General features: G+C 44.9%; 1 protein-coding gene across 5 annotated transcripts in view; it reads right to left on the minus strand.

Moving 5' to 3' along the window:
* The window catches only part of NRXN3 (neurexin 3), a 1,505,977-nt gene that overhangs the window by 1,389,043 nt on the left and 96,965 nt on the right, over window positions 1-19,969 (minus strand). For 3 of the 5 annotated variants that reach the window (XM_039537767.1, XM_039537763.1, XM_039537762.1), the window contains one exon: window positions 16,674-16,791. The exons of the other annotated variants lie outside the window; for them this stretch is intronic. The gene's annotated coding sequence lies outside the window, so the exon portion shown is untranslated. The remainder of the gene's footprint in view (window positions 1-16,673; window positions 16,792-19,969) is intronic. 5 annotated transcript variants of the gene reach the window in all.

A 19,969-nucleotide genomic window follows, 5' to 3' on the forward strand; every position in this document is an offset into this window, starting at 1 on the left:
CTACCAAAACCCTTCAGTCCTGATCTGCAGCCCTTCTGCTATTCCTGTCCTGACAAGTACGCCCCCACACCAACACAGCTCTGCTGAAGCCCTCAGGTCCTGGCCTACAGTCCCCCACTCTTCCCCAACAATATTATGCTAATGTGCTTTTCCTGAGCCAGTTATGCTCCAGATGCACTAGATTACATGGTGGTTTCTGCAACACAGACCAACACACATTAGAGACCTTCAAACTTAAGCCGAGACCTTCAAACTCCTTTCACTTGTGATTTTACCAAGATTTGATCCTAGGTCTTCAGAGAAGAAGGCCGGGGCATTAACTACCACTGGCCACCCAAAAGTTGAACTCTATGCATTGGCCCAGCTTTATCACTGCCTGTGCCTCTCAGCCATCTGGTTATCAGGGGAGAAAGATGGGCAGACAGCAAGGTCATCAATTTACCCGTCCCTATGTCTGCACACGTTTTAGATTAGACAACACAAACGGCATTAGAATAAGTACCAAGAGCTTGACTTCAGCAGAAATCAAGAGCAAAGGCTGTCTGCCCTCCCCCACCCATGAACTCCAGCACACGTACTGTCTGGACTAGATCCCAGAGACCTACAGCCGTTGGGTCCATCATACACCACTACTGCACCCCTAACACAGCTAGCCAGTCTGTCACAGTGTGGGAAATGCAACCCTATGTATATGATGAAGAAAGAAGGGTCCTAGCCAGGTGCCCTGCCCTTTGCCAATGCTCTGAATCTCATGCATCCTATTCATCCAGCCACTGCCTTCACATCTCACCCTCATTCAATGAGAGGCCTTCCCCACAATCCCCTGCCACCAGGGGCATCCCAGAATACACATGATCTGAAGGGACAGCCAAGCCTGGGCCACTTCTGAACTAGAGATGGGCCTAAATGAAAACCTACATGTCTGAATTCTGGAGACAGAACCAAACTGGGTATCATATAAAGACTGTGCTGGAACCCCAGATTGTTAGTCCACCTACAAATCTGTGTCCCACTCATCTGCTCCAACAGAATACAGTATCTGCAGGGAGGTCTGGGGTGGGCTGGATTCAGTAACAGAAAACTGTCTCTACCAGGGACCAGTTGGGGGCAGGTTTTGGAGAAGTGGTTTGCTACACTTGGCTCTAAGGACAGTTGCTAGAAGCACCTCTCCTCTCCACATGTCTATCGGGTCCTTTTACAAAGCAGTATGTTTTTCCATGGAGCCTGGCAGACTCCCTCAGTGCTGAGTTTCTTTCATTTCATGAGCCTGTCTCCATATTCTGCAGCTAAGACCATAGCTTTGGAACAATTACACTGTTTGCCTTACACTTTGCATTAGACTATGGCAGGGTCTCCTGAAGGGAAGCAGTGGCAGCCCTATTGCTTGTGATACTCGGAACAGGATTGGATAAAGCACTAGAGAACAGAGTGTAGGGAAACAATCTTGCACTGAGCCCCAAAGTGAAGAATATAAACTAGAGGTGAGTAAATTCAGTCTAATATCTATGATCCCTCAGGAGAAGAATGTAACCCTCTTCTCCTGAATTTTGGGACCCATTTTAGAGATGGAGAAACCAAGCTAGTGACCTGCCTCCAGTCACACAGCAAGTCGGTGGCAGAGCTAGAAGAAAAGCTTGTGTCTCCTTCCCTATCCACTTGACTATATTGCCTTCCTTCTCAGCCCAGCCTGGGAGTGCGTGGGGAGGTGGGGGAGGGATGGAGACTTCAGGAAGAACAAATGCTTGAACATAGCTGCATGAAAATATCTGGACAGGTACAAGAGAAAAGAGGCTTTACAGCAGAAAGGGAGAAGTTGTTCTTGTTACCAGAATAATGGATTTAACATGGACAGAAACAAAAATTAAAGAGAACAAACAAACTTGAAATAGTAAATAAGTGAGATCAAGAACAGAGGCATTTTCCCAGTGTGACTTTGGAGAGATCAGAATCACTAGGCAGCTCTAAGAAATGATTTTCTGAGCATCTATTAGGGACAATCCACCAAGATCAGAGACTAAGAAGAGGGAAAAAAAACACTGAGCAACACTACCTATTTGTCCCCTTCATTTTACAAATGGGAAAACTGAAGCTCAGAGGGACATGAATGGCCCAAGACCACAAAAATACCAAGTGCCTTTAGTGACCTGTCCCCAAGGGCACACAACAAGTCTGTGGTAGAACCAAGATTAGATCCCAAGATTCCCAATTCCCATTTCTAGAGGCCTCTCTTTAAGCCCCTTTTAGCACTAAAGGTCCGATAATGACATTAATTGGGGTCCTCTGGAGTAGAGGATTCTGGACAGCCACTCTACCCACAAAAGATTACCTAAGTGGGTGCCCCATAAAACAGGGTCTTAGTCTTACAGCTTGTGCTGTAAGTTTTAGATCATTTTAACTACCAGCGGTACCATGCTACTGAACATACACGGTATGCCTTAGCATTCCCTCAATCCCCACTGGGCTGCTAAAAGATGTCAGTGGCACAGCACATGTAAATAAGAGGAAGGCTGTGAACAGTAACATAGGGGTTAACAACAAGCACTTTCCTATCATGACTGTGGTCGGCAGGTAACATGACCATGTGATATTAGCTAAATCACAAGTGACAGGGGGAGTATAAATAAGAAGCTTGGTATTGCCAGTCAAAACACTTTTCCAACAATGACCCATGGAAGAACAATTGAAGAACAAGAGAATTTATTGGTGACACAGGTAAAAATACAAATTAACTTTATAAACATGGAACACAGTATAAAGTATAGCACTGCCCAGAGAGGGGTGTTCAAATACAACCAGAAACCAACAGAACAATTCCAAAATCATTTGATCCTTCAGGAAATAATAATGTTCCTTGAGTACACAGGAGAGACATCCTTTTAGGCACCTGAACATAAATACACCACAAGTATTAAATGAAGTGGATAACACAGAAATCTAGCCACCATCCCATCATGAAGACCTTCCTTCCAAAAGCAAGTGGATTCTAGACCCAGCTTCAAAAAGGTGCTGACACCAAGGCTTGGGAAGGGAGGGAGAGTGTTTCAGGCTGCAAAGGCATTGATATAGTCGGCAGTGTCCACAGACTCTAGGTTCTCTCACTGAGTTACAAGGAACCCCAGAAGAAACAAGTTATTCAGTATTCAGCTGGAATGTCATCCAACTAGGCACTAGCCAAGATGATCTCCTGACACCTTGACTAGTGGTCTAGCATGCCCCAATCATATCAGCTGTTGTGATTACACAACAACTTATCCCCAGACATATTCATGTGCTGCAGAGTAGAATCCTAAGTCCTTCAACTCCAAAAAGCACAGGCCTCTGTCACTCGAACTAAAGATGATGATCTCCCTATGGTAGTAATAATCCCTTATCCTTCCTGAAGGTCAGCCACTAGAGGGCAACATCACCCGAATACAAAGAATATAGGAGTTGTCATAGTTAATTCTAGCAAAAATTCTGAAAGGGATATTGAATTCATAGATTAGGACTCAAGCCACTCTCTAACTATTAGAGATCAGGATAAGACTTAATGGGGAGGGAGCAAATTATCCCACATGTGCCTGCTGCGGGGTTCTCCAACATTCCTCTCAAACATGTGGTACCAGCCACTGTCAGAGGGAGGATACCTGCCTGGATGGACCTCAGGTCTGATCCAGTATGGCAATTCCTCAAGAGCCAGTACATTACAGAGAGAAGCTAACTCTGGCACTTACACAACTCCTCTCATTCCAAGGAATCCTGAAGTATTTTACACATGTGCGCGCGCACACACACATTGTGGAAATGCAGTCACTTCTAAGGTTGAACATGGCAGCTATTTAACAGCGCACAACGGCACTACACAACAAGTTTAAGGCAGCAAATGAAGATTGTAACAACTAATTTAAATGGTAGGGGTAACTATTATCCACAATGGAATTTAATCAGATTAACAACAATTTTTGAAGTGACAAGAGCTCTGTAACATCTCCCAAGATAATTTCATTTCATGTTGCATGCAAGAGAGCTCCTCACAACATCCATGTAACTTTATGTGTGAGCACTGTGGTAGCTCAAACAGAGGGAAACACAATCCCTACTGAATCACCTCCACCATTCCCTGCAGCACAGTGAAGTCAGTACGACTCACAAGAGAGAGCACCCCAGAATTACCAATTTCAACACATCCAACATTTTCACTCATGCATGGCAATGGATAGACTTCTTCTCAGACACTACACCCTGCCCCCTTTTCTCACTGACACCACATCACTCCAACTCATATACTTCTCCACTCCCCAATCCTAAGACCCTTCTCTCCTCTCTTCCCAGCCCCCAACATCCTCAAACTCTCAATAACAAAACCCTGTGTTCAGCACCTCACTCCCCTTCTGACCTCTGCAGTGCACACCTCATTGCTGGATCCAGTGGGAAGTTTTGAGACAGTAAATCTCATCAAATGGAAGAGAATGTATTTAAACAAAACAGACGGAAGATGCATGCACAAAACACTCAAGCAAGAGCTGCAGCTTGAATTTCTACTGTAATCCTTTGCCATCATGCCAACAAAAAGCTTAACAGCAGTTCAGCTGTTGGTGTGCTGAGACCACTGCCGATCATGCTGACCAAAACTGACTCATTGTCTCCTTGTACTCCCATCTGTCTGTATTCATCTGTGGTCTCTTGTCTTGTAAGCTTCTTGGGGCAGAGCCTGATTTTTTTGTTCTCTGTTTGTACAGCACCTAGCACAATGGGGTCCTGGTCCACAACTAGGGCTCCTAAGTGTTCCCACAATATCAATAAATAATAATCAGGTTATATCTTAATATCGCTTTAGGTTACAGAGCCTCCTTCCTTACCTTACAGCAGTGTTCATGAAGGGCTATTCCTTAATATGATATGGCGCCTCATAAACAAATAATCACAGCACAACCTAGCTTTGACCATTTCACTAAAAATAATCTCTTGAGGACTGAATAGGCTGAGCTTTCCATATGCTCCAACTACATTTGATGGGTGTATGAATTTAGCTCCAGAGGAAGATGCTAGAGTAACACCACCAGGAGACTAACATCCTCTACATAACCCTCAAACAGATACAATGCCCCATCGAGTGGTGACATATACTTCCAACACAAACGCTTGCTGCTTCTGACCAATGTGCTTCAATCACAACTTGCCTCTAAATGGTGCAAGGCAGGTTAAATCTCCATACTCCATTCAGTCCTGGTCCTCTCTGAAGACTAACAACAAGAGGCTGCTTTTGTACTAGGCAAGTTTATTTGGGGCAGGGGGGAGGGGAGGGTAGGATGGAATCATTAGGAACCATCCAGACACCTCACAGCCAGACCCCAAACCTAGCTCTGATCCCACATGCACATGTTTCCAGAGGTTCCTCTGAACCAAACAGGAAAACCTCTTTCTTATAAAGGCCTCAAGGCGAGCACTACCAAGGAATTGACTGTAAGGCCACCACAGTGCCCTTGGGTTGGCTACTTATACAAACCCAACTACTAGTCAGACAAAAAAATAAACAGTCACACACAGTATCTGAACTCACTTTTCAGTAACTTCCCAAGTGGCTTTCCTGAACTTCTATGAGAAATGAAAAGCAATTCCCTTAGCAACCTCTTCAGAACTGCCATAAACTCCATCATTAGCTATGACGAGCACCTGCCTTTAGTGACTCAGCTTCCAGGTGTTCCTTCTCAACTCCCTTGGGTCCTAGAGCCCTCCCACATAATATCTCACTTAGACCACTTCCCTTTATTGGGGAAACTGGGATATGGGGGTATCATGAGCATAAGGACCTCCTCTGTGGCCCCAAAGGGTTTGCAACCCCCTTCGTGCATCCCCACATTTCACATAGGCCACAAAATAATAATCTCAGGGTAATTGTCATTCACTACACAAATCTGGGCTAGATTTTAACTGGGAAGCCATAGGTGAAAAATGCGCTCTTCTTGCCTCCCGATCTTATTATTTAACCACAAGGCTTTGCTGCCTCCACTACTTGCCCTCCATACAACTTTACTGACTTCAGTGGGGTTGCACAGGAGATCTGCAGGTACAGAATTTGGCACACCATGTGTTTATCTTCCTGAAGAACTGCTCTTCCATGGCTAGCCAGTTCCCTTTTAGGTTTGTCTTGAAGCTGCAGTAGGTTCCTGCGGCCAGATTTTTGCAACTTCTAGTCTGGTGCCTGTGAACCAGATAGGAAGGCAGCAGCCAGTTAGGTTCTCTCCAGGAGAGGGGAACCATTTCAAATAAACTAAGAACTACTTGAAATCTTTGCCCAGAATTTGAATCTCACTTTTTCAGAGGTTCAAAAAAAGGTCAGATAGATTCTTCCCTCACCCCATTATTTTTAATTTACCCAGCACCACCCCAGATTGGAAACAAAAGGAAAAACAGAAGCTGTTCAATCTTTAAAGTATTTCCTAAATAAATGGGGAGGGGGGAGATTTTCCAAACAAGAAGCCATAATAAACCTAGAACTCCTACCACCTGCCCTATGCCTCCTCCCCAGGTGAGAAAAAAGGTTTCCTGCTCTCCGATGTAGGGAGCAGAGTGCACTGGAGTGGGGGAGGGAGGGGATGTCATGTCATCCCATCATACCTTCCAATATGCTGAATTCCAGGAGAGGGCATGTTAAATATGTGCCTCACTCAATGTTATATTCATGTTCAGTAATCATCTCCTGCACATGAAGTCCAGGTGAATTACTGTTTCTGGCTCTTCTGGCACACTGTTACAACTGATGTTTTAATTTGCACCTTTGTTTAATTAATCCGCGACTCCACTTTGTAGAAGGGCAGCAAGTACGGAGTGTATTGGGCTCGGAGCTGGTCAGAAGGCTGCCTTGATCTCTATCACTCCTTGAAAAAAAAATTTCCCCTATGAAAATAAAGTTGGGGACATTCAAGTGGCTGTGTGGCAATTCTTCAGTGTGCAACATGCCAAAGATCCCACTTTTCTGGAAGGAGGGAGGCTCCTCTTTAGAAGGAGTGAATGTCTCTAAACGGTGGGTGGACAGATTTGTCCCCAGCCCTTTCCTCTTCTCCCTCCACAATCCGTCATGGAAGCAGCTGACAGCAGGTCCCTCCACACATTTCTTACCAGATCCCACTCCTCCTCACACCAGTTAGTTTTTGCAATTCATGCAGATTCCCTTTTCCCCTGAAATCAATGTTTAATTAACACATTATTGGAAAAAAATTGGGCTGTAACACACACTGAAATGAAGCCAACAAGTCCCTGCTCTGCAGACACACCAGGTCTTATTGGATGGTTACCCCACTGGAGAATTGTTCCTCCCCACCCACCCCATGTCCTTCCTTTGCTGACATTAAGGCTCATCCATTCAGATAGTTACCCCCTTTTCCATTGCCACGGATTCTTCCCCTCCTCAAAATGCTCACCCCCAGAAATAAACACTTGGCCAGGGAAGATACGATAGTACTGCAGAAAGAAACAAATGCTTCCCAGATGTTATGTGACATTGGTACAGCCGTGCAACATTCCAAGGGGAAATCTTCCCCCTGCCCCATTCCACTTAGGGGGGGATCTTTGAACCTGTCCTAACAGCCTTGGGAATTCTGCCCCCACCCATATTTTTGCTAAATTTTTGCTACACTCACTGGTCCTCACTATAGCCCTCATTCCACCTGATGAGGCTCCCATCACCACAGCAGTAGAAGGGGGTGAGACTGCAGAGACAGGATGCTCTCCACTGCCGTGAGCAAAATACATTCCCAGGGTCAGTCCAGTGAATGGATGCTGGGATCACTTGTTGCTATACTTTCTGATGGCAGATGGAAGCCTACTGCCAGCTTTGAAGGCTTAAATCACACCTCAAATCATCCACCCTCTTCTATCCTTATCAGTTATTAATCCAGCCCACTCTTCAGCTTTCTTCCTGTTGCTGGGACTTGCTTGGGTACAGGGAATGCTGCAGTAGCATCAAGGGCATTTTGAGGAGGGATCTAAGCCTCAAATATCCCTCTCTGCCAAATACACAGGCATCCCCACCTCCCAGGGTTGGTGCAGCAGTCAAGAGAGATTACCCCTGATTTCATGATCTCCTAGATCAGACTGTGCCAGTTATGAAAAAAGAAATCAGGATAGTTGAGAAATCCAACTACCCCAGCACTTCATTCCGGGGATCTGAGGCTCCTGGTGTTAATTACTTGCTGTAATATGATGGATGACAGCAGCAGGGCCAAGAGTGACACAGGCAGATTGTGCTCCGAAATGAGCTGTCCTTCATCATCAAGGGCACAGGAAAGGGCTGTGGAAACGACAGGAGTTGAGCCACACCACCACTGGGACATGGCAGATAAGCTCTCAGAGCCCCCCACATCTCTATCCCCAGCCACCAAGAGACAAGAAGTGGGCAGAGGGAGTAGGGGAGAAGGAGACTGATCTACCATTGGGATATGGCAGATGACAAGGGAGCTCCAAGAGACAGTAGGGGGAGAGGTGGAAGAATGGCTAATCCTCTCTGCCAGTAGAGGATGCTCCTTCAGATAAGCTGAAAAATTCATTTCAGCTATGCCTGAGATACTCTGTAAATGCCTCTTCCTGTTCCCTGTCCACCACACCCTTCCCATTCCGCTCTTAGAACAGAACAGCCTATAAGTTCACAGCCACGACATGCTGCTTACACACAGCTTGTGGTTCTGCAGGAACATGTGCCACAAGGGTCAGACAGCTGAACTGCTCTGGTATGAGACTGCTATGGAGTCTCACAGGCAAGTGTTTTCTGAGAAGGGCAGCAAGCACCCCCACCTACCCTTAAAAAAAACCAACCCACGCTTTCCCTCCCCATTTCCAGACACTTAACATTTCAACCACACCACCGGGGGGGCTATGAAAGTCTAGTTCAAATCAGCCCAGCCCAAAGTCCTGGCAAAAGGTGCCAGAAGATCAACAGTGCTGGAGACTGCCATTCTCTGCCCATACAGCAGTGGTAAGAGCATACTTCCTCTATGCTAACCTTTGATTAGTGTGTCTCAGTCTATCTGCTGAGACTGCTGTCAAGAGGGCTAATAAATGTAATCCAAGATGCTCAAAGCCCTTTATACATGTTAATCCTCACATTCCATTCATCATGCAGGGAAACTGAGGCAAAGAGCTAGGCAGTGACTCAACCCCAAAGTCAAACAGCATGTTGGTGACTAGAACCCAAGAGTTCTGCCTGCCTATGCTCTAACCAGTAAAGCCTATTCCATGCCACTTGTTCTTTGCATAAGGAGAGGAATATATAGGGCTTAAATGCAATGTGGCTGACTTGTGGGTCCAGCTACAGTGAGAATAGTCCCAGAATAAGTTTTGTGCCCTTTTCCTCCTGGATGAATCTATTAAGCACATGGGGGCTTGAGAATAAAGTTAATTTTTATTTTTTTATTTTTTTGGTTTTTTTTTTTAATTTAACCAAACTTCTCATGAATCTCCAGGAAGGTTCATCTTTGACTTTGGCTGGAGTTTAGGACAAAGTTTCTGGTCACTTCTTACTTCATTCCCAGAGACCCCATCTGTCTTTACCCCATTGTAGCATAATACGGCTCTGCCAGCACCCATATTTCCACCTGCACACACCCCAAAGTGCAGCAGGATGTGCAGAGTCTCTCACCAGAGAACAGAAGTGGAAGAATTGAGGAGGAAAAGTAACTGTTTTCTCCCCCGCCCAGAGAGAGATAAGAAGACAGGAAGAGATGCTGTTGGACTGTGGAGCCCTGAAGGAGGCCCCAGGAGTCACAAACAAGAAGCAAAGAGATCACTAGATCCACTGAAATGCTGCTGCTGGAGCAATGAGAAAGGTGGGGAAGAGTGATTTCTTGCTTCCCTAGAATGCAATGCCCAGAGACCAAGAGGGCTCATTTGTGGCTTGGAAAATCAGGAATGGAATATGGAAACGTTTACCTCTAGGGTGCTGGTTTAAATCCAGTCCACACTGGTGAAGTTTAAATGTCATCCCCATCTGACCACTGCTGTTGGGCAGCTTATAAGAAATGAATCAGTGGTGGTTTCAGTCCATTTCCTAGTGGGAAAGGTGTCTCAATCATATAATCCACCATCACTGTTGGCACTAACTGCCCCACCCTCAGCAGAAAGGCCAACAACTACATGGGTTGTGCGGACCGAACTCCCCTCTCACTCCCAGAAGTGGAGTCACTCCAGGCTAAGGGTGCAGAACATTGGCAAGGGAGACTTGCCCATCTGCTGTCTGGACTGTGCTGCCCTAGGAATAAACAGAATGTCAACCTGTGAGACTGTGGATCTAGTACTTTCCACCTGCACACAACTCACTTTCAAACCATTACAGTTTATCTAGAAGAATCTTTTTTTTCCCATCTTCCTAATTATTAAACAGAAATTCCCTCTCATTTGGGTGGGCGCTGGATGTGCCATTGGGATGTATCAATAACTCCGTCACTGGGAGAATGAAGGAACCATAAGATCAGTGCCTACCTTCACCGTACAGAAAAGTCATTCTTAGGGTCAGAGCAACTACCTGGGACCTGCAGCACCTTCGGCCTGTTGCTCAGCCAGCCACTGCATTGTCATCTCTACAGCAGCCATGGCTGGCTCTCAGGTGCTGGAGCTGCAGCACAACAGCCATTTACTAAGCGGTTTGGGAGGGAGGAAGGGGTAGAAAGGGCCCAAAAAGAAACAATTTGGGACTGAAACGGGCCAGCTGAGGCTCAAATGGGATCAAACCTGAGAGGACAAAGCAGCTGAATAAAGGAGCCTTCATTTTTCTGTGCATCACCCATGCAGACAGCAGGTGTCTGACCCACTGAAAAGCCTCCACCCCACCCCTTTGGCTATAATTTGCCACTGTTTCTGAAGGTCAGCTCCAAAAAAGAGAGATGAGGAAAGCGAAAGGCACATAAAGATGGCCCGGAATGTATCTATTTCCCATTTGTTATCACTTGTGAAGCAGAAAGATCCAGAAACACAGGGACTTAGAAGGGTGCAGTGAAATTTAGCCACATGCAGGAGACAAGGGGAATTGGCCGACAGGAAGGCGGAAGCCATTAGAGATCCTTTCTCTCTGCCAGCTCCTCTCAGAGCCCTGCAAGAGACCAGCCAGACCATGACTGAACAACGAATGTTCACTGAAGTGTAGGGAGGACTTTGGATCCAGGGAGAGGAGGGGGATTACAGGTTTTGCCAGTCATTGGGCAGGGTTCCAAATGGACAAGCTAGCCAGCCGTGTTCTACACTCTGTTAACAACCTCCCCATTGCTGCCTTGTCCTGCACACACACTGTCCACCCACTACCCATCTACAATCACCCACACAACCTCTCCAGGGCTCGCTTGGTAGGGTTGGGGAGGGAGGGGGGGATTTTCTCCCTCTCGCTGCTCACACTAGAAAAGCCGTGCCTCTTCTGCACATCCTACCAGAGAAAGGCAAGTAGATTTTTCCCCTTTTTGTTCACCACCCTGGAGTCTCTCACACACAGCCTCTGGCACAGAACTGCGTGGAAATGTTGATATGCCCGTGATGTCTGATCAAAGGCACGGACAGGCTCATGGAGGAAGAGGAGGGATGGCAGAGGAAGACAAGCCAAGAAAGGCTTTGTTTGGTCCAGGCTCCAATACAGCCCACGCCCTCTCTCTATGCCCTCTAGCTCGGATACACAAGTGGGCTTTGTGAGGGGAGGGGTCTGTTGGGTGCATGTGTGTGTTTGTCTCCCCCGAGTGTGGACATCACGCTCCCCAGAGCCCGCCAAGCTCAGCTCAAGCTCCCTGGAGTAACCTTTATTCCAGTGCATTGCAAGCATGTATTTCACAGATGGTTAAACTGAATCATTATCACCAGGCGTTCATTTGACCAAAAAAATGTTATTAATGTCGCCAGGTTCATCCATCCCCCCAAATACACACACATGCTCCCTCCCTCCCCCAAGCCGCTGCTCTTCACACACACACACAACATTCAAATCTCATGATGTGCGACACAGCATCCTGGAAAACCGAACAGCAAGATGGGGCGGAGAAATGGATGGACGTGCCTTTGGCATTTGCTGCATTTCCCACCCCCCTAACAATGTCTATCCAGCCTCTGACCCAAAAGAAAAGAAAATGAATTAAAATCATGGCCCAACTTGGGTATGAGTGCATGTGTTTGTGCGGGCAAGCCGTGGTCACACTCATATCAGGAGCCTGCATCTGTGTGGCATGAAGCAAAGGTCATCGTGCCACTGTTGTGATGCACTAAAAAAAAAAAGCCGCAGAGCCATCAGGATGTAACACGGAATTTTCTCGTCAAGAGATGAGATGCCTTCGGGGGGGTTGGGAGGAGGAGAGAGGGTGTGCAGATGTGGGGTGAGGGGGAATGGCAGAAATGGTGGGGGGAAATGAAGAATACAAAGCCCTATGCTGCTAATCCAAAAGCGACAATCCATCCCTCCCCCCCCTCCGCACTCCCTCCTCCTCCCGAAATGTTGGTGCAGATGGATTTCTGTATCTTGGTTTTGCAGCAGTGGGTCTAATGACTCCCAGACCAAACCCCCTCACTAAAATAACCCCTCCCACATTGTTTTTATACTGGTCTGAAGAATAATGTGTTTTTTTGAGATAATGGGCTTTTTTTTAAAAAAAAGAAAAAGAAAAAAAGGACGCTGCGCAGACATTATGCGAACAAGCTGCTCCCCGCATCACCTCCATCTCCCCCACCATGTTCCCCAATTTCGCCCCCTCCCACATCTCTCCATCCTTCCCCCCCACCAACGAAAAAAACCCCACAACATGATCTGGGTAACCGATCTCAAAATCCCAAGCACTAATCCGCTTGAATTTGTTCTTTCCCTTATATAAGCAGCAGCACGTCAACATGTTCAGTAGAAACGCAGCGTAAAATGAGGCCAGGCTACAGCCATGGAACAGGATGATATCGGCAGATATCGGTTCTGCCGAGAAGCCATCATCACTGGAATTATGACATCGAATACGGGGCTTTTATTTATTTATTTACTTAACTCTTTTATCTTTCCTTTTTTTTTAAAAAAAGAACAAAAATAAAATAAATAATGAAAACCACACAGATACACACCCCATCAGAAGGTGCCCGAATACTCCAGAAAGGGAATTTTCACCTCCCGACTTTGCTTTTTTTTTTAATAAATAAATACAGCCCTGTTGCTCGCGTGATCCCCAAACTTCCAGTGTCCCCAGATACAACTCCCTTCGCCCCTTCCAGAAAACAATATGTTTTACAGGAGAAAGACGGACATTTAGGAAACTGCCAATGACCAAAACAAAAAACATCAACAGGAATATAAAATTATCAAAATATAATACCTCAACTCCTCCAGCAGATGAAGTATGTCCATCCACAACACCAAAGGCAATAATCTCAGCTCCCTCCCGAACCTCCTCCTCCGTAAACATGACTAGCCCTTAGATAAACTTGCCCAACTTAACACTATAGCCTGCTTTACCTTACCTGGCTAGAAATACAACACGCTTCAGCCTCACGCTACAATTAATAACTGACTACACCCAGTTAGCAGGCAAATCCTTTTTGGTTCGATTTTTTTCTCACACACCCAACATCACTCTCTGACTTTTCACTAGACTAGTTAAGAGTTCACCCCCTTAAAAAACAGTCACTCAAAATATATTGTTAGTGAGCGATCATGTCAATATTCATCTCTTTAGGAGGGCTGTGTGCTTAACACAGAACAATCACGTGCAAGAAAGAAACAAGAACAAAAATTAGTATTATTTTTTTAAAACTATTTTCAACAAAGCTTTGAATAGCTGCGCCAAGAGGAGGTGGGAATGGGGGCTTGGATAAGCGAAAGTGGTCTTTTAAAAATTATTCCATTTTTTAGCTTTGGTTCTGCCTCTCTGATCCTTTCGCTTTTCTCTCTCTAATTTTTTTGGGGGGAGCGGTGTGGAATGGAAAAGAATTTTTTTAAAAAAAGAGATTTCAATTATAATGAAATGTGTCCTTAAAGAACGGTGGTTAATAAAAGTAGTTCTTACCTATACTGCAATTAAATTAAAATTAAGGGAGTAAGCAAAAGACAAGTCACGTGCAAAGCACCAGAGTCAGTGCCCATAAGTAGGGGAATTACATCACTGCCCTGGAGTGGATGATGTTTTTCTTTTAAATTATAAAGTGCCGTAGTTTGAATTTTTTTAAAAAGACAATCATGGGTATTTTGCATGCATCTTGCACGAAGAAAGGATCGAACCAACCTTTAAGGTCACTCGCTGCCTGAAAATGCACAGCAGTCGCTCACAGTGGAAGTTTTCAGGCAAGACGGCTACTAAATCATTAATATAAACAAATGGAAGGCGGGGAGGGAAGGTTCTTCTGTAATAGATCCAAAGACGAAGGAAAAAAAGAAAACTTTCTTCATTTCCCCCTTTCTTCCTCATTAGTAAAAATTTTGCAAAAGAAAAAAAGAAATCCTTCAGCCGCTAGTCAAATAGTTTGATTCCTAAGCAGGTCCCTGTTATAATTCAATGTAGCAGCATCTTGTCTCCTCACAAAAACACCCCCATTCTCTAGTTTTAAAAACCAGCCCCTCCAAAATAGTAATTTAAAAAATAAAATAATAAGAACAAAAAAAAGCAAAAATAAAAGTATTGGTTAGAGAGGAGAGTTTGTGCTTGTCACCTGAAAACAGATCATCCCACTAGGTGTGCCGTTTCCAAAAATCTTTCTGACTTTTCATAACAGGGAGGTGAGAGGGGGAAGGAAAGGAGGGCAGGGGCAGGTTGATAAAAACTCGCAGGAAGAGACCGAAAAATAACAAATCTCCAAGCTATTTGTGATCAAAAATTAAAAAAAAAAAACAATCACCCTTGGAACTCTCAAGTGAAAGCACCCACTACCTTTTAAACTGAAAGACTTTCTACTGGATACACAGAAATATCTGTTCATTTTGGGTCTTTCTTCCATCCTGCCATCCATCCTTCCCCCAAAGTCTTACCTTTGCAGTTGAGAAGAGGTTTTGGCTGTTTTATCAACTCTTTGTTTGTTTCCTCTTTGGGGATGTAAGAATCCAGGGTCTCTCTCTAGGAAGGACTGGTGGGGAAGGGTGGGGGTATTGGAGATGCTAAAACGGGTCCTTGATGGCTTGGGATGCAGGCAGAAAGGGGAGGTTTGACTTGCCTCTCCCTCTCTTTGAGTTGCATGCAAGAGGAGATGTGTAGAGCTGAGCTCTCTGCCTGAGACTGTCAGAGGAGCCCAGGAATTTCACGCACTCCAGAGCCGATCCCTCCCTCTCCAGCACACAGACCCCAGCATTTAAAGAGACAGCCAGGCTGTGTGGCTCAGGGTTTCACCTCCTCCTCCCAGGGCTGTTTTGCAAACAGCTGACAAGATGTAATCTGGGGACATCCTCAAGCCCTGGATGACTAAGAGGCAGGTGCTTGGGAGCCCAGCTTTCCCACACTGCAAAGGATTCTTACTCAAACTGGAACGGGGAGATAACACACACACTCCCCTCCTGGGAAAGTCCTGTAGAATTTAATAGGGATGAAACTAATAGGGTTCTATAGAAATTAAGCAGGGATATATTTAAATGACTCTGAAAACCTACAGCACATGATAGAGAATGATCTCCTTCCTACAGAATTATTAAATCATCCTACTGAATTTAACAGAGAATTATTTCTATTCTATTTGGGTTCTTCCTGCTGTAGGATTCTATAGTTTGTCTTAAAAGGGCTACAGAAAGATAGTCACTCTGTTAAATTCTATAGGACTTTCCTATAAGGGACATGCACACTCATGAATGTATACACCTCTGCCTGTATTTTACATTCATATTCACTACAAACAACACCAGAGTTAAATAAGCAGAAGATGGTAAGACTGGCCGGTGAAAGGCAGGCAACACTGAGTTCAGATGATACTCTGTCCGCAATTCACAACTGCCTTGACAGGAATAAACTCACAGCAATGTGAGTCTTTGACACTGCATGGAAAATTATAAAAGGATACTGTCAAGATAAACAACATATCTCTAAAGAAGTATGTGTTACAAATAGCATATCTTTTCCTCTGTCTACCTATCTATCTTTTATTCATTCCACACTCAGCCCGGAGGTATCGGAATATAACAACTGAAAGACTTAAGAGTCTCAACTTTTCCAACTGCTGCTGTTTGTTTATTTTTGACCCTTCACAAGCTTGAGAAATTAGACTGGTTGGTTTCACCCCCCTTTCTAGCCAGTTTCACTTCCTGGGTCTCATGAACTAGCCTAATTCTGCTGCTACATTTTCGTTTACAACATAGTTGGAGAATGTTTGATTTTTTTTTAAAAGGATAGAGTCTCCCCACATGTATAATTCATTGAATTCAACAAAATTAATCGGGTGAACAAGGACTACTTGCATAAGTAAAAGGAAACAAGCTTTGGCCCAGAACACTAGTCACAGACATTTAAAATAAAAACAAAACAAACATTTTTATTCTATTAGATTTTGCAATCTAAGAACCCTTCTAGACAGATCCTATAGTGCTGTATAGTGTGTGTATTGTGCCTAGAGGACAGGCACTTAGAAATGCATTTACCCTGTGGACAGATTGGAAAGGTACCTGCCCTTCCTTCTCTTTCACATCCTAGAAAAGAATCAAGGCCTCTGTCTTTCTCTATGTTTGCACAGCACTGAGCCGACTCACAGTGCTCAATAAATAATAAATAATTATTATTACTTACAGAGCATATTGATCACTTTGCCCAGTGCAGAAATGCAGCTGCCTCTGAGGTGTATAACAGCCATGCAGCAGCATTAAATAGTCCAAAGTAGTATTAGGAATCCCCAGGGATGGTATATCTGGAAAACACAAAAGAACTTCACTGTTGACTTAATCACGTAAGAAAGTGAAATGGCTGCATAGCTTTCACCAGTTCTGCACATCTCCTAACAAAATCAGATGTCTTGGGGGCCAGATGTAGACAATTTCAACAAGGTGACAATGGTTTTCCTGCATCAAGAGCATAGTGCTTAGAGCAAGACTGTGTCCCAGAAGAAGTCTGTGCAAAAACAATATGCCCTTCAGCCTTTTGCTTTATAGGGAAAGCATAAGAGCAATGAGATCTGTGCAAAAACAGGATGCCCTTCAGCCTTCTGTTTTATGTGGACCACATAAGTGCAGTGCAATCTATCAGTCCCCTAATGGGGGCATGGGGCCAAATTCTGGTCTCAGCTACATTGAAGTAAATCAGGAGTAACTTCATTCACTTCAGTGAGGTTACTACAGATTTAGACTTGCATAAGTGGAACAAAATCTGACTCATGGTCCTTTTCTTTATCCTCTCTAGCTCATAGTCTTGATGAACCAGCACCTCCCAGAAATGTCTATTGAGGTAATGTTCTGGAGTTCCAAATACCTCAGCACTTCCAGCACCATGTAGCTACCTACCAACTGTGATGTCTACCCTCTTGGCCAACACACCAGCGATTGAACCAACACCCTCCAGAGCAAAAAGCATGTGCTGCTACAGCTTGAATTAAAGAGCCAAAACTTTCTAGATAGGGACTGTAACAACTCATAGCTGCTGCAGATTGGTACCTGTAACACACTCATCGGTACTTCACACTATCTTCGAGGTTTTATGCTGCCATCCATCCGCACAATAACTGAGTGCCTTCCATGTAAAATTAATAGCAATAGCAAAGTCCCAATTGTTAAAGATCTCAAAATCCTTGAACCTGCTAGACATAGATCTGTATGCGCCCAAGCTGAAAAAGAAACTAGTACCCAGCATTCATAGTCTGAAGCCAGGTTAGTAAGCCAGGGACAAAGTGAGATCCTGATTGTGGAACAGTCTCCAGTGGACTATGGTGGAAGCCCCACTCTCTGAGTCATTTAAAACTGAACTGGATAAAATACAAAAATAAACAGTGCAATGAACAATCCTACCACTGTCTCCCAGGAGATGGACATGATCACTTTATAGGGTCTTGACATCTCTCATTCCTATAAGGAATTTCACTAAGGATGCAAGAGTTCACTATACCAGTGGCTCTCAACCTTTCCAGACTACTGTACCCCTTTCAGTAGTCTGACTTGTCTTGTGTACCTCCAGGTTTCACCTCATTCAAAAACTACTTGCTTATAAAACCAAACATAAAAATACGAAAGTGTCAGCACGCTATTACTGAAAAATTGCTTACTTTCTCATTTTTACCATATAATTGTAACCCTTCTGCCAGGTGGAGCCAGCAGCAACCAGGGCCAGGTTCAACAATACGACACAGAACCAGCTCAAGCCCCCACCCAGTAACCTGGGAAAAGTACACACCACCCCGGGCGCCCCCCCGAAAGGCAATACTTCCCCACTCACAAGCACAGAGTCTGAGTGTAGAAAAGCAACTTTTAATGAAAGGAGAGAAGTCACCCAACATTAATTAGGGAAAATGCCACAAGCAGGATTCATACACATAAAATTGTGAGCAGGACACTGACCCCAGAGTGCGTGGGGCAGAGTCTTCTGTCTCATAGTCTTGAGCTCTACAACCAAAAGTTCCTTTTCTGTGCTCCCCCCTCCGTTCCCTCACCATACCCCATTCACAGTGCTTGTCCTTGGTCAGTGAGAACCCAGGGTTCAGAGGTGCATCTGTGTGAGTCACCTCCCACTCGGGGATGAAGGCACCTTGCTTGCTCCACCATCTGAGCACTTGCTTTGGCCAGCCACCCCATCAGCTGCTGTTCCTCGTAGGGTGACCAGATGTCCCGATTTTATAGGGACAGTCCCGATTTTTGGGTCTTTTTCTTATATAGGCTCCTATTACCCCCACCCCCTGTCCCAATTTTTCACATTTGCTGTCTGGTCACCCTAGCTCCTCGCTGCCTGGCTGCCCTGCCAACCACTCCTGCCGGCCGACTGTTTGCCACTTTTGCTGGCCACCCATCAGTTACCTTCTGCTGCCACCTTTCTCTCTGCTGTGACCTCTGAAGGTCAGGCTCTTTGTGATTTTTAGCTCTCAGCAGGCTGGGCAGAAACACTGCCCCACCACAAGTGATTTCAACTCGTATTGAGTACTTGAAATAACAAAAGGCTCCTAATGAAGCCTGATTATCTCTGTCTTTGAACAGTGGGGAGGAATAGGTTAAACCAGACCTAGGACCCTTAGGGACACCCTATCCCCATCCCTCTTACTCTTGCAGGGCTCTGGCATTCAAGTCCCTGGCTTAACAAGGTCCTTTCAGCTGAGGGTGACCCTCTCATTTGGGACAGGTTAAGCACAGTTCTGCTCCCCTTTATTCATACAATAAAGACAACATTGATAACAACATCTCACTACCCCTGATTTCAGCACTAAAGTCATTTATAACCCAACACCAGGCAAAGTTGATCACTTTGAGCAACACTGCTCTATCTGTTGGATACCTACGCAGAGTAGGTGTGTTGATATAAATACAGTTTGCTCCTGAAGTCTCATCCCCTCCCCCAACTAGCTGTCAGAAGAGAGTTCATTCAGACCCTGTTTACATAATTATAAAATAAATCAATCAATTGGAATATAAATATTGTACTTACATTTCAGTATATAGTGTATACAACAGTATAAGCATGTCATTGTCTGAAAGAAATTTTAATTTGTACTGACTTCGATAGTGCTTTTTACGTAGCCTGTTCCCCTCTAACTCCTTGCTTCTCATACGGTCAACCCCAGCACCAGCCATGGAGTTTACAAACCATTCATGTGAAAGGGGTGAGACCATTCCTTAGTGAGGCTCCTCTCTTGTTGTTACACTCCCCGATACAAAGCACCCACTTGCTGCCAACATTTTCACAAGGGTTCCCTCAAAAAAATTCTGTCTCAGTGGGCAGATCACGTGACATGCCCTTGATAAAATGCTCTGTCCACCTCCTCCAAATCTGTCAAATAATCAGCTGGCATCAGCTACATTTTCAAAGTTCTTCATGATTAAAAGGGCAAGAAAGATTATTTTTATATTAAAGCTGAGATGCATTTCCGTGAGGCCCAGTGGTGGCTTCATAAA

This window comes from Mauremys reevesii, linkage group 4, assembly GCF_016161935.1.
Source record: "Mauremys reevesii isolate NIE-2019 linkage group 4, ASM1616193v1, whole genome shotgun sequence".
In the NCBI taxonomy this organism is placed as follows: domain Eukaryota; kingdom Metazoa; phylum Chordata; order Testudines; family Geoemydidae; genus Mauremys; species Mauremys reevesii.